A 15,811-nucleotide genomic window follows, 5' to 3' on the forward strand; every position below is an offset into this window, starting at 1 on the left:
ATGACTACTGCTTTTCCCTTTTACAGGTGAGGGTTAGACGGTGCTGGGCCCTGTAGTCCTTAAGTCCACTGAACTTGTACTCAAGACAATGATACTTGGAGGTGTCATCCCCATTGGTGGTGGAGTGGGAGTGTCCTGCAGAGAAATTTCAGTTGCAGGTCTTTTGCAGTATAGGGACCAGAGACAAGTCTCAAGTGCTGGATGCAGTTCAGAACAAAGAGGCCCTTATGCAGAACAGCCTACACACTCCTGAGATATGTGCTATGAGTAAGTGATCACAGATGAGGGAACCACATGAGCTGACCCCCTCACACACAGATTTGTTCACTCTGAACAGCAGGTATTAGAGAACACCAGGGCACTGCCTACTCTGTCACCTGCTCCATTCATTCCCTGTGTACCTCCTGGGCATTCAGGCCCCTGAGTAACCTTGTGCCTGGTTTCAGGCTCCAGGGAGGTTTTATAGTAGAAGAATCTAATGTCTGTGGGAATTGCCTTCTGAAGGGATCTGATCTGATTTGTGCACTGGGCTCACCACTTGATGAAGCAGGAGGACAATGAATAAAGAGCTCCCTGAAATGCAGATGTACTGCCTGGCTGGTATAGGGAGGAGTTCCACTCCAAGGCTCCCACCTGGGCTGCAGTCAGGGCCTGTCTGTCCTCTTCCTCCCCTAGCTGGGTGGCTGTGGGTTTGTCATAAATGGCTCTCTGGGTCCCAAATTTCCCATCTCTATGAGTAACACTGCCACCTGCATATGTGCCAATGTGTTCAGGCTCGTCACAGTATCTCCTTAACTATCACCCAATTAATAGTATCATCGAATGAGTTCATTTTATTTTCAAATAAGTTTAATTTCCAGTTTAACTTGCCTAAGTGCCCTCTGAGCCGATATCTTGACAGCCCCTTCCTTTCCCAGCTCAGCGGCAATGCAGGATTCGGGGAGGAGGGTGCAAAGCTCTCCCTCCTATTGGCTTCACAGCTCATCTGTTGCTTCTCCTCCTTAAGACTGTGATTAGGATGCATGGTGGCTCCAGGGTGACATAAAGACTTAGAAAGTATATGTGCACAAACTAGCCCCTGCTCAAAAAGGTCCCCTGAGAAAACTATTAGTCCCTTACTAATACCTCAAGCACAGACTAGGCCAGACTGCTGCTGGCACATGACCCCATGTCCTGCTTTGGGCTCTTTACAACTGGGCTTCTGGGAACTTTTGAGCAGGATCTGCTCTTCACTCCAAAAGGAAAAAGCAAGTTTCCCTCATCACCTATCCCACTGGTACCCCAACATTGCTCTCTATCACTTGGCAGCCTGAGGCTTCCGCTGAACACTGCCTACTACCCCTCCTGACATGTAAGGTCATGCCACTTGATTAAGCACACCAAGGACTAGAAAGTGCCAGGTGCACAGGGAGCCAACAGTCAGTATTTGCCGCACCACACTGACCACCACTTAGGAAAACCAGAAGACCTGAAAGGTATGTCAGGAGCTAGCTTGCCAAAGAGTTTCAAACTTTGGAAAGCATGAGGCTGTTTTGCAGCCCCACAATATTTCCAGCCTCTACATGTGAGTAGCTACTTATTTAATATCCCTTAACTGATACTAGGAAACAACCTAGAGCTTCAGAGTTACTTGAAAATCAGATTATATTTCTAAGTAACGGCATGTGTATGTACTTGAATAAATACTTGACATAAAACATGTTGGGCTGCAGAGGTGGTTCAGCAGTTAAGAGTGCTTGTTCACCTCTAAGTCCGGCTCCAGAATATCTAACCAATACCTTCTTCTGGTCTCTGTAAGCACCTGCACTCATATGCACATACCCACTCATGGATGCATGGGGACAGACACATGGGGATGGACACACACACACACACACACACACACACACACACACACATTAACAACAACAAAAAATCAATCTAGTAAGGCATGGTGGAGCATGCTTTTAATACCAGTACCCAGGAGGCAGAGGCAGGCAGATCTTTGTGAGTTTTAAGATTAGCCCAGTCTACACAGGGAGTTCAAGGCCAGCCAGGGCTACATAGTGAGACCTTGTCTCAAAAAATAAATAAAATATACCTTAAAAAAAAACATGCCAGTTGGGGGAGCTAAGAAATTATTCTGGAGTCTAAAAACTTCTAAATTGTTACATAAAATGCTACACTAAAAGCCAAGCCAACTGGATAAATCCAAAGTGTCAACAAAAATCCGTATACAAAAAATGGAGTTGCAGAATTGGTGCTTGATCCAATTTGTTAATAAAAAATTATATGTATATGTATATATATATATTTTTGTATGTGGATGTAATTGTACACACATGTAGACATATGTCCATAAACACAGAATAACATCTTAAGAGGATGGGGAGGTGACCCTTTTACTTTAGACTTGCTTTTGTTAAAAAAAAAAAAAAAAAAAGACATTCATCCTCCTTGCAATAAAAATGAACAAAATGTTAAAGAATGTCTCCTACATACATGTACCCTGATGCTTTTAGCTGCTGTTTCATTTTATTCTACTTTACTACTATTAACCACAATTTCTTTACCACTTACGGTATAGGAAAGAGTGGTAAATACTTTTCTAGCCAGGAAAAACTTCTGAGCTGGCAAAGTCAACGTGTACCAGAATACTTAGCAAACTCATCTCTCTTTCTTAGTTCTTTAAAATTTTTTTCTTATTTATTTTTATTTTATGTGTTTGAGTGCTTTACTTGCATGTACGTACATGCACCCATGTTGTGCAATGCCCATGGAGGCAAGAAGGCATTGGATCTCCTAGAACTGGAGTTACAGATGGTTGTTAGCTACCATATGGAAGCTGGGAACCAAACCGGGGTCCTCTGCAAGAGCAGCTGGTGCTCTCAACTACTGAACCATTTCTCCAGTCCTTTTTAGTTCTTATTCAGTTTCTTAAAATTTGGTAAAATATTTAAAACATAAACTACAGAAAATAATATAACAAGTACCTTTTACATATACTCTGCTCTGGCTTTGCTTAAGCTTTCTTTTTTTTTAACTTTTAATTTTTTCAATTTTTAAAAAATTTTATGTGTATGCATGTATTGCCTGCATGTAGGTAAGGGAACCCATGTCATACAATGCCCAGGGAGGACAGAAGAGGCTTTTGGATCCCCTGGAACAGGAGTTACGGACAGTTATTAGCTGCCATGTGGGTGCTGGGATTCAAACCCAGGTCTTCTGCAAAAACAACCAGTGTTCCTAACCTCTGAGCCATCTCTCCAGCCTCACTTAAGCTTTCTTAAAGGAAACAAAGGATCATAAGCATGTCTGGAGCCCACTGTCCCCTCACCTGGGCTGCTGTACTTTTACATCAGACACAAAACCTCTGGCAGAAGCAGCAACAGGCAGGTTTTTCCTTATCTCAAGTTAGGCTGAGGAAATTGAGTTAAAGTGGGCCTTCAAGGAAAGACTACATTACCCACGGTGGCTCTCCAGAGGCCCACTCCAGCTGGTGAGGCTGGGAGGGAGATAGACATAATACTCAAGCATTTGGCTCCCCAACCCCCACCCCACAGCCTAGTACAAAAACTTACCAGATATCACAAGCACAAGTGGAAAAGCTGTAAGCCAAGTTAATGTGGCTAAAATTTTAGATAAGCGATTCAAACCCAGGTCTTCTGCAAAAACAACCAGTGTTCCTAACCTCTGAGCCATCTCTCCAGCCTCACTTAAGCTTTCTTAAAGGAAACAAAGGATCATAAGCATGTCTGGAGCCCACTGTCCCCTCACCTGGGCTGCTGTACTTTTACATCAGACACAAAACCTCTGGCAGAAGCAGCAACAGGCAGGTTTTTCCTTATCTCAAGATAGGCTGAGGAAATTGAGTTAAAGTGGGCCTTCAAGGAAAGACTACATTACCCACGGTGGCTCTCCAGAGGCCCACTCCAGCTGGTGAGGCTGGGAGGGAGATAGACATAATACTCAAGCATTTGGCTCCCCAACCCCCACCCCACAGCCTAGTACAAAAACTTACCAGATATCACAAGCACAAGTGGAAAAGCTGTAAGCCAAGTTAATGTGGCTAAAATTTTAGATAAGCAAGACCTTGGTTTCTAAGTCATATACTACATGAGCACACCAGACAAAACCAGTGAAACTACAGCCTAGCCCTCTCTCAAAATACCCACTCCCTTTAGTTCCCTATTGCTACTTTTGTAACTTATAACCCTTAGATGTGACCAGGTTATGCTGTGAAATTTACAGAAAAAAATGTCACAGCTGTGTTAAAATGTTCTATAAGACTGATAGACTAAATCTTCAGTGAGGGGGCTGGAGGGATGGTTCAGGGGTTTAAAAGCTTGCTCTTCTTTCAGAGGACCAGAGTTCAGTTCCTAGCACCCAAGCCTGGCACTTCACAACAGCTCCTTCCTCCAGCTCAGGGGATCTGACACCCTGTTCTGGTCTCTTCAGGTGTGTGCACTTGATGCTCTTGCAGAGGACCCAAGTTTGGCTCCTAGCACCCACACTGGGTAGCTCACAACTGCTTGTAACTCCAGTTCCAGGGTAATCTGATGTCCTCTTCTGGCCTCCCCCAGCACTGCAGGTACATATACATACAGACAAGCAGGTACATACACAGAAATTTTAAATAAAAAATAAGATGGATGGTGCCTAAAGAATGACACCTGAGGTTGACTGACAGCATCCATATGCATGTGAGTACATGCACCGCACTCTCACATATATACCCATACACACAAACAACCCCCCCCACACAACAAAACCAGTGAGTAAGCCAGGAAAATCCACAGTCTGATGTTGGGCTTTGATGAGTCCTGAAGAAAGGTGTGTCTAGCTAACCATGTGTGTTTGCCTCTGAGATTCATCAACATTTACTTCATGAGTCTGGCTTTGTGTTGAGGGCAGGTTGTTAGCTTTGGCTGTATGTTAAGACTCACTACAGAGATTTTGAGGAACAGCAATACCCTGGGATCCAAGGCAACAGGAGTCTCTGGAGGTGAAGCCCAGGCAGGTTTCAAAATCTCTGCACAATATCCTCAGGACCTAAGACAGGGAAGGGCTGATCCAGCCCTGCCCCCAGCCTTCTCAAATTTCAATGTCCATTTGAATCTCTTGTGGATCTTGTTGAAATGCAGATTTTAGAGTAATAAGTACTCTCCCTGCATTTCCAGGACGATTGGCAGCAAAAATATCATGGAGCCAAGACAGTCTATTGATTCTCTGAATTACATGTGTTCTCAATCAACAGCTGAAAGGTTTAATTAGCATCTAAGACCTTCTGTCACTGTCCTCACTTCACTCTTGTCCAGCTCTCCCATCTATGGGTAACTATACTCTGTAGAATTAAGATGTGTCTCACTTTGTGGGGGGGTAGGGGTAGGGTGGGGGACACAGTAGGAATGTGGCCCCATTTTCTAAACAAGAAGAAAAGCATTTTAAATTCTCAGTCCTACTCCTCTGAGTGTTCTCTGTTCTCTGCACTGTGTCTAAATGTAATGTGTTCTCCATGGGGCTGGCCTCCATCGGAGGATGTCATGGTTGGGGCTAACAATGTACATCTGGAAGGGGACTAAGTCCTGCCATGCAGTCTCCTTTAGGGTTCCATTAAAGGCCACTGTTTTCCCTATGGCCAGGTGGTAAATAGCTTTTTAAAAGCCTGACATTTTCTGTAATTAATTCTCCTTTGTTCAAGGAGCTAATACAACTCCCATTATGCCACTTTTAGTGAATGGTGGTGGCAGAGCTGAGTGTACCCACACCTCTCTGGTCACAGTGTGCTTCTGCACACCGAGCCCCAGCCCCCAGGAGCTGGCACATCCATCTCAAGGCTTTTCTAATTCCAGCCATTAAATGGGGCCTTCGCATGTCAAGATGTCAGCATCTGACTCCATGCCAGAGTGGGCTCTGAAAATTCACAGGCAAAACTGGTGTTTAATTACAGGGAAAACAGGGTCAGGGAAAAACAGAACAGAATTTACAAGAAGCCTATATCTCTTTTCTCTCTCAAACAAAAGAAAAGCATCACAAGTTTGAATGTTTGTAATCATGAATGACATCCATTATATCACTATCATCTTTTGATGCAACTTTTCCCTCTCCCATATTTTATAAAAGATGCCTATAAATCCATTTTTCTCAGCTGTCAATGTCTTTCCCTGACTGAAGCAGAAAACCTTTCCTACTATGTGATCAAGTCTGATCCCACCTACCACACCCTGTTTTTAATACACACACATCGTCTTAGTAAAGGTTCTGAAAAATGCCCTGTGGTACACAAGCCCATTTAACTCAGTTTAAACAAGCTTTGGCCAGTCATTCATTCATTCATTCAACCAGCAGGTGCTGATCTGAGCTGGGGATGTTCTAGGCCCTGAGAACACAGCAACATACACTTCTTACTCTCAGTGTCGCTTTCTAATAGAGATTGGTGTGCATAATCACCTGTAGCTAGGTGAAAGAGCCATGCTTAACAGAGAAGGGGGTACAGGGATAAAAGCTAGGGCCTCTGGGATAGAATGATGTCAAAATTGATGGAAGTTTTACAAGTTAAATTCAGCTGAGCACATGCCCGATGCCACCCTCGACACACCAGAAGTGTCCACTTGCCTTCTATTGCATGGTGATGTCCTCCCAGTGTCACCAGCTGCTAAGTGACTATGGACCACAATTACTAGGCTATACTCAGGGAACTGGGAGCAGCCAGGCACCTCAGAGCAAACACAGAGCACTGATGGCCATCACTGAAGAGTTGGACCGCTGTGATCAGACTCGTATATGTTGGAGCAAGAACACAGCAACACACACTTCCTGCTCTCAGTATAGCTTTCTTGTAGAGGCCACAGCTTGGCATCATTCACACTGGAGACTGTTTGGCCATGCTTGGGACACCGTGAAATAGAACACAATGCCAGATCCTACCCTTCTTTTTAGTCCTACAAGATGGAGGTTACCGTTCCTCTCACCTATTGAGAGGAAACGCTTGCTTTCAAAATGGTAAGTTTAGTTTTTTTTTTCTGTCACAGTTCATTACTCTCAAAGATTGTGAAAAGATTTTGCAATTAAATTAAGATGTACATTTTATCCCAGCATTCAGGAGGCAGAGACAGAGGCAGGTGGATCTCTGTGAGTTAAAGGCCACCCTTGTCTACATAGTTCCAGGCCACCTGAAGCTACAGGGAGACACTGCCTCAAAAAGACCAAAACAACAACAACAACAACAACAACAACAACAAAAAAACAATGATGTACATTTTAGGCCAACTGCAGCTACAGGGAGACCCTGTCTCAAAAAGACTGAAAAAAAAAAAATGTGTATTTTAAGTTAGTAATGACCCAGGGTTTTTTTTTTTTTTTTTTTTTTTTTTTTTTTTTTTTTTTAGTATTGATTCAAAAGATGCATTTGAAGTTACTGTTTAGCAAACCATTGTTTGCCTCCAAATACCAGTAACTCCCTTTAAACTTTTTTTGAATATACTTGTATCACCCATATTGATCTGCTCCTTTTCATAAGTTGACAGGACTCAAAGGACTTTTAGTGTACACTTATAGCATGTTTTACTTAGCATGTGGTCAGCATATTATACATGCAAATCCTGCTTACTGGAGCTTCTCTATTTAAGCACTTTCATGACTCAGTGCTTTGAAGTCAATCTTAAAAATGCACAAAGTGAACCAGTGACATGGCTCTATAAAGGAGCTTGCTACCAAGCCTAAGGACATGAATTTGATACCTGAGACCCACATGGTAGAAGGAGAGAATGGACTCCAAGCGGTCTCTTGCATCTACACTTGCATCTTGCCACATGAACATTTGTAAACACACACACAACAAATGAACGTAAAAAATGCACAAATTATAAACACAGAAGAAAAGTGTTCTACCAGACCTAATAAGCATTGCGAAAATTTCCATACTAAGACTACGCAGATTTTGGTTCTGTGTTTACTATAAACTGACCAAAACATCTGGCAGAAAATGACTGACACTGTTTGCATCTTTGTATACGTTATTATTTAACGTAATAAAGGTTATTTTCACTTAAAAGCATCTGGTAGGAAGGGGGAGGGAGAAAATCACAAAGAGCTGGGCCACAGTCTAGGTTTTAGAATTCTGAAAAGTTCAAGGAGGCCAGTGTCTGCTTTGTAACAAGAGAAAGAGGAAAAGAGGGGCCAAAGGAGCAGCACTACTGGTGGCCCTCTGCTAAGGTGGAAACTCATGGTCCTCACCCTGTCACACATGGACACTGCAGGGACAGTATTCACCTTTTAAAAATTTTTATTATTTTTATTTTATTATGATTGTATTCCCTGCATGTGTATAACTGCACCAATGTGGTGCAATGCCTGTGGAGGTAAGAGGGTGTTGGATTCCCCTGTAACTGGAGTTATGGATGGTTGTTAGCTGCCATGTGGGTGGCTGGGAATCAAATCCAGGTCTTCTGCAAGAGCAGCTAGTGCTCTTAACCACTGAGCCATCTCTCCAGCCCAGTATTCAACTTTTAAAACATATCCAGACACTGAAGGAAACGTCACAGAATTTGGCAACAAGGAACTAGTTATCTAGGACTTGGGGGAGGAGGGAACTAGACCCCAAGGGTTGGTATGATGGAGATATCCTTGGTCCGGTCATGCTTTTTGACTTTGAATTGTAATGTAGTCACAAAAGTACTAAATTGCAACTTAAAGCACAGTATGGCACAAGAATTTACAATATAAGGTTCTATTACATGCCACTGAACTTCTTCAATTCATAGTAAATGTTCTCTGAATGTGAGTTCAGAAATTTCCACTGTCTTCTCTGCTGTAATCCTTTCCATTCACTGTCTTAGAGTGATGGGTTGTCCTTGGCTAGCAGACTGGAAACACATCCTAAATCCATCCAGGGAGGAACAGATCAGTGTTCAAGATAGACACTAATGAGAACTAGGAAGATGTATAGCAAATGCCTGCATGCCAGGCATAGGTCTTAGCCAGTACCAATTCAATTCTAGCCAATGCACGTGCCCCTATTATTATATTTAAGGAAACATTTCTAAGTGTGCCTAGACATATTCAGATGTTTAAGTTTCCTAAAATCTCTACTAAAAGTGTGGTGGCACATGTGTTTAATCCCAGCCCTCGGGAGGCAGAGGCAGGCAGAACTCTGTGAGCTCTAGGCCAGCCAGGTCTACGTAGTTAGACCTGGTCTCAACCTCCCCCTCCCCTAAAATGTCTATAAAAGCAAGAAAGGAGAAGACAAGAATACTGAATAGCAATGGTCTAATACCTGGTGAGCTCACATTTTCCATCACCATCTGAGGCCTGGGAGATCACATTTCCATGCTGTATTTCCCCTGCTTGAGGTTCATGATTTCTCTTGTTACTGTAAAGGGTAAGTAAAAATAACAATAATAACTTCAGGTCATCCTCAAGGACATAGCAAGTTGGAAGCCAGACTGGGCTACATGAGACCCCAGCTCAAAATACCAAAACCCAAAACCAGAACCGAACAACAACAAAGTATCACTGAAAGTTAGCAGGTCAATTGTCTTAATATGACACAGTTTATACTTGGGAAATGGAACTTTGATTAGTCAAGTATATTTTGTATAATAAGTCTCATAGGAGCAGGTAGCACTTGGATTTCTCGATAAACAAATAAATATTCTAAATCTACTAACAACTATTTAAAAACTTTCTATGTAACGATATGAAAACTGAAATTATTAACAAAATCTTCGGCAAAAAATAATCCAATCCCACTCTGTTTCATTTGTTTGGCACCGGGTAAAGGATCCCTACACAACATCATCCAGTATTCCGATGACAGATGTTCTCCAGGTTTTGTATTCCTTCAAGCGTCATTACCTGGCAGATAGATTCTAGACAAATGTCACTTGATGAATGAATAACTGGAAAGAAGCCAAACTCATGGAATTAGAGAGATTATAAATTTAATGGCATTTCTGGCAAAATAAATATACAACTGCCTTCATTCTAAAAACTCAATGTGAAAATTTAAGGCAATTTCATGTCACAAAGCCTGAAGGATGAACTGCTATCACACTGTCATCCACTTTTCCAGATCTGTGTGAGAAGAAAACAGAATCTTCTGGGTTCTGTAATCTCTAAAATCTTTAAGAGACCCCTCTCCTCACAGTCCCCATGGCTCTCTCCTACCTTTTTTTTGTACAATCCCCTGAAGCTTTATTTAAAAAAAAAACAAAAAGCCCGACTATAACAGCAAATGGCCCAGAATATTTCAAATTCTTTCCATTCTTTGCTCAGCTTTGCAAGAATCCTTAATTTTATTTCAGGGAAGGAGAGGACTTTGTCAGGTTTTTCAAGATTCTATTCTTCAGGATCAAGTGCAAACATGGGAAGATTTCTCTTTCCATCTTGAAATTCCAATTCTGCTTCAAGATGGGCAATGCCCTAATTATCCAAGGGGAGGAGGGGTAAAGCCATTTCTCTCTTTTGAATTTCCCTTTTAACCCAGTCACCCCCAAGAGATGAAGTCGGTGGCTGGTGATCAGCAAGCCAGAACGAAACTGAGCTGCCTGGTTTTAAGAACGTCTTAGACATTCCTCACTCTGGCAGCTCAAATCGCCCAATGCAATAACCCAACTCTTCCTGGCTCAGAGCCCCAGTGTGGGGTTTCGGACAAATAAACCTTTATGACAGCCCTGCCCCTTAGCTAACCAGAACCTGGCTGGCCGGTCAGCACTCACTGCCCAGCCTTTTCCTGCCCTGAGCAGACTGGGAGGGCATAAAAACGCCAGCTTTTGGAAAACCTGGTTCATCTTCCCAGCCAGAAGTGTAGACATTGATGCTTCCACCTCCAACTTCTGACAGGCCTCTCCGTCAGAAAGTCAGAGGCGGAGGGCAGGCTGGACCCGGCTGGCAGCTAGTGTGCTGTTCAGCCAGTCCTTCCCCGCGCCCAATCGTGCGCTCTCCGGAAAGGTTGCACAGGTTCCTCCTTCCCCGCATGCTCCCGGGACCCAAGTTGGGCATTTTCCTCCTCTTTCCACCGCGAATGAAAATGCAAATTCCCAGCCCAGGATGAAGAGGCAGAGTATGCACGGTCCAGGTATCACTCGTTCCATCCATCACTGCATCCCGCACAAGGGCACCGCCTTGTTCGTAATTAAGTGATGAATGCTCTTCCCGTGATCTCTCCACCCAGGGAGGTCCTCGGGCGCCCAAACACACCTTGAGGTCGCTGGCTCACGAAAGCCCGTCCGCTGACCCTTCCGTCCGGTGGGTGGGGGTGGGGGCCCGCGGCGCAGAGACCCAGCGGAGCCCCAAGCTCACCCTCCGTGCAGCCGAGCTCCTCCGCCGCCCCACACGCTCTGCTCGGGCCTCGCGGGGCCTGCGGGCGCAGCCGGAGCGGTCCAGGCGTCCCCGCAGCGCGGGTGGCCGCCACGCCCCAGGCCTCCGGCGGCCCGCGGGACGCAGGGAGGTGGCGGTCCCGGCGCCGGAAGGAGGAAGCGGAGCGCACGCCGGCTCTAGGGGGGGCGAGGCCGCCACCGCCCACCGCGGCCCGCGAGCACCAGCCTGGCTCGGCGCGTTGCTGCCCGCGCGCGTCCTCGCCAACGTGCCCGCGCACGCGGTCCGCGCCGGAGGGAGCCTAGAGGAGGGGGGGCGCAGCCAGCATCCCAGGGCCCTGGTGCACACCCGCCCCTGCAAACGCTCCTGGGGAGGAAAAGGCATCCCATCCCCAAAGATTAGAGTGATGCGCCAGCAGCCAAGCCGCCGCGCCGAGAAACACGTTTGAGAAGGCAAACAAAACCATAAACTTAGAAAAAGCCTCCCCCACCTACCCGAAACAGACCAATAATCATTCTTTAATTTTTTTTTTTTTTTCCAAATTTGGGAAAAGGTCAGATCTCGGAGGTTTTGGTACTGTACAAATCTGTGTTCTCACAGTTTTGTGCTTTTATTCCGATTTGTTTTTCAGAAACTGTCTCACACTGTAGCCCAGACTGGTCTGGAACTCACTATGAAGCTCAGGCTGGCCTGCAATCTGTGGTAATCCTCCTGCCTCAGTCTCAACGACTGCAGAGATTATAGGCATCTGTGAGGCATCACCTCTTGCTCTGTCCTTAACTTTAACTGGCCTGATGGGAGTTCTACTGGATCTTAAGAAAACGTAGCTTAAGAAGCAGGTCTGGTCCTGTGTCCTTTATCCCAGCACTCTGTCCGAGGAGGCAGAGGGAGTCCCAGACCAGCCAGGGTTACATAGTGAGAAGGCAGGACTGACAGGCCTGATGTTAGCTATTAGCCTCAGGTTTCTGAGTGTATTATTTTACTCAGGGCCAACTGTTTTGAGGTAGTCACTTATGTTAGTTTCTGGAGCACAGAATACAGGAAGAAAATGACCACATCTGACCTCAACAGACTAGACAGTTTATTAAGCACAGCAAGGTGCTGCGACCTTCCCTAGGGATAGAGGCTACTGCAAAGGGGCGTAGGGGCTGGTCAGAGTCTTGTATATGGGCAGCAGCTACAAGGGGAGTTTCGGGTGACAACTTCTGCAGGGGAGATTTATTTTCCGCCATTCTTGTGGTTTCTCTTGGGACTCCTCCTTGTAGGACTCCTCTGTGTGGCCAGTCTGACACCCAGACAGGGGGAAAGAGGAAGTCCTCAATATAGAACTGGATAGTGGAGGGACTAGACCTTCTGTGGTCAGAGGTCCTATGTTGTTCCTTCAACTTGTCCTGTGATAGAGGAATAAGGGCCTTTCTTTCTTTCTTTCTTTCTTTCTTTCTTTCTTTCTTCTTTCTTTTTAATATTTTTATTTTATGTGTATGAGTGTATTGCCTGCATGTATGTGAGTGCACCCTTGTCTTGCAATGCCCTGGAGGTCAGAAGATGGTGTCAGATTCCCCTGGATCTGGAGTTAAGGACGGTTCATAGTCACCATGTGGATGTTGGGAATCAAACCCCGGTCCTCTGCAAGAGCAGTCAGTGCTCTTAACTACTGAGCCATCTCTCCAGTCCCCTATTTATTTATTTTTTGACAGATAAAGATAAAAAGTGCCTAGTGAAGAAAAAATATTTTTTTAAATACAAACTGGCACAGCTGGTAGAGTCAGGGCAGAGGCATTAAGACTATATCAAAAGGGGATATGCGCAAACTGACAGAAAGGTCCCCCAATGAATTCCACACAGTGAATGCAGAGACTGAATCCAAAATTTTGTAAAATTAGTTTAAGACTGTACATTTTGTTCAGAAGCCCTCCTTTCACACATGAGCACTGGACTAGGCCTTGAGACCACAGCCTTTTTTATTTTTTCTTCTGTTTAATAAAGTTCATTTTCTGTAAGTTTAGCAGTGAAACAAAACTGGATCAGTAGAGATTTCAGCCTTTCACACAAGGCACTTGCAGTAAAAACCAACAAAGCATGTGTCTGAGAATGCCCTGTAGGAGCAGTCAGACCTCTTATCAGTGGTTTAGTTTAATTTCTGTTGCCTGACAAAAACAACTCAGGGGAGAAAGACTTTCTTTTGGCTTACAGTTCCAGAGGGATACAGTCCATCATAAAACTGGCATGGCAGCAGGAGCGTGAGGTCAGCAGTCACTGAACTACAGCAGCAGCCCAGAAGTGGGGAGAATGAACTCAGGAGTGCTGCACCTCTCATCTCCCTCCTTACACTTATACAGTCTTAGACTGAAACCCAGAATGTGGCACTGCCCACAATGGGGGAGTCTTCCTGTCTCAGTGAACACAATCAAGATAATTCCTCCACAGACATGCCCACAGGCCAACCCCACCTAGACAGTTCTTCACTGAGACTCTCTTCCCAGGTGATAATAGATTGTGTCAAGGTGACAAAATTAGTCATTGCAAGTGGAAAGGGTACATAAATAATCCTACTGTATGGCAAAGGATGGAGGTTGTCTGGTGGCAATGCATGTTGGTGATGGTGTGCAGTGCAAAACAACTCTTAGTGTGCTGTGTAAGGCCAGCCTGGGCTACAGGGTCATCATGCAATCATTTTCTCCATTGCATTTTTAAACTTAAAAGAACAAGTGATCAATGAACTGTTACTAATGAATTTCAGCAATCGACAGACATGGTTTTTTTTTTCCATAAGGAGTGAAATGAGCATGTTATTTCAAAGGATAAAAAGTGATAATACTTCTTGCCAGTGGTAAAATTCAGGATTTCATGAGAAAATTCAGACTTTTGCGCATCACTGAGTTTAGAGCATCCCAATATTTAAAGGATTTTCTGATGAAAATACAACTATGTCTCTTTTTAAAAATATTGTATAATGATAGACCAGTTTCCTAGTTTGATTTCTTGTTGCTGTGATAAACACTATGAACAACATCAATTTGGGGGTAAAAGGGTTTATTTCATCTTCTATTTCCAAGTCACAATCTATCATTGAAGGAAGTCAGGGCACAAGTTCAAACAGGTGCTGAAGGAGGCTGGAAAGATAACACAACAGTTAAGAGCACTGGCTGCTCTTGCTGAGGACCTGGGTTCAATTCCTAACACCCACATGATGGTTGACAGTTGGCCTTAACTCCAGTTCCAGGAGAATTGGTTTCCCTCTTCTGACCTCTGCAGGCATTGCAGGACATGGGTGCACTTACATACATGCAGGCAATACATTCATACACATAAAATAAAAATAAATAATAAATAAAACTATGGAGGAATGTTGCTTACTGGTTTACTCACTGACTCAGTTGGCTTTCCTAAGCAGGCCAGACTCACTGGCCTAGGAATGTACCACACACAGTGGCCTAGGTCCTCCCATATCAATCAGTATCCAAGGTCAATCCAATCTAGGTAAATCCCCGACTGTAGCTCCTTCTTCCCAGGTGACTCTTGTTTGTGTCAAGTTGACAGTAAAGACTAACTGGTACAATGATGGCATATAAGAAGTAGTGTTTGACCTTTGGCTGTTTTCTGACATAGAGATCCCAAATCCCTTGGAATCTCCTGGGTAATATGAATGTCTTTTGTACTGTTTTAGACAACTCTTGGTAGGCCCCTAGATGGCTTCAGCTATGAGCTGGCTTCCAGAAGGATTGCCTTAACTAGAAGACAGAGACTTTCAGATTTATCCTCTGTTCTCTAGGAAGGTGAGAGGGTCTGGGGATTTTCTTAATGAGTAGATGGTACCTACATGATGGAGCCTCCATGAAGAAACTCTAAGCTACAGGGTCAGAGAACTTCCAAGTTGGTGAACACTAGGGCTAGAACACTAGGGCTTAGCAGGGGTATGGGAGCTCCATATCCCCTCCCTCTGAGTTTGTTTCATGCATCCCCTCTACTTAGCTATTTTTGAGTTGTGACCTTTACAATAAATCTGTAATAGCAAACTGTTCTGAGTCCTGTGAAATGTTCTATAAAGTTATCAAACATAGGTATGGAGGGATCATGGTATCATGGTTTTGTTGCTGTTGGTCCCTGGTGATGATGTTATTTTGAGAGGAAACTTAGAAGAAGTGGCCTAGCTGGAGGAAGGAGGTTACTGGAGGCATGCTTTTAAAGTTTATAACTGGTGACCCAACTGCCACTCTTTTTCTCCCATTCCTGCTTATCAAGGGGTGAACTGTTTTTCTCTACCACATGCTTCCTGCCAGATGTTCAGCATTACCACAGGCCCTGAAACAATAAACTTAAGGGACCATGGGCTGCAATCTGCAAAACAATGAGCCAAAATAAATCCTTCTTCCACTTACATTATGCCTCAGACGTTTTGTCACTGTGATGAAATGTCTGACTCACATACATGGGAGCCTCCATTTGTTAGCTGAGTTAGAAGTGTGGGTAACCTCAAGACCGAATACTTTTAACTTGAACAAAGGCAGTCTTGTGA

The 15,811-nt window shown here is 44.3% G+C and overlaps 1 protein-coding gene across 1 annotated transcript in view; it reads right to left on the reverse strand.

The window, feature by feature from the left end:
* The window catches only part of Chst10 (carbohydrate sulfotransferase 10), a 32,227-nt gene extending 20,665 nt beyond the window's left edge, over positions 1-11,562 (reverse strand). The window contains exons 1-2 of the mRNA XM_008845869.3: positions 11,179-11,562; positions 9,254-9,349 (exon numbers count right to left, since the gene is read on the reverse strand). The gene's annotated coding sequence lies outside the window, so the exon portion shown is untranslated. The remainder of the gene's footprint in view (positions 1-9,253; positions 9,350-11,178) is intronic.
* Between the last annotated feature and the right edge of the window lie 4,249 nt (positions 11,563-15,811).

Source organism: Nannospalax galili, unplaced genomic scaffold (genome assembly GCF_000622305.1).
Source record: "Nannospalax galili isolate Female #2095 unplaced genomic scaffold, S.galili_v1.0 scaffold182, whole genome shotgun sequence".
Lineage (NCBI taxonomy): Eukaryota > Metazoa > Chordata > Mammalia > Rodentia > Spalacidae > Nannospalax > Nannospalax galili.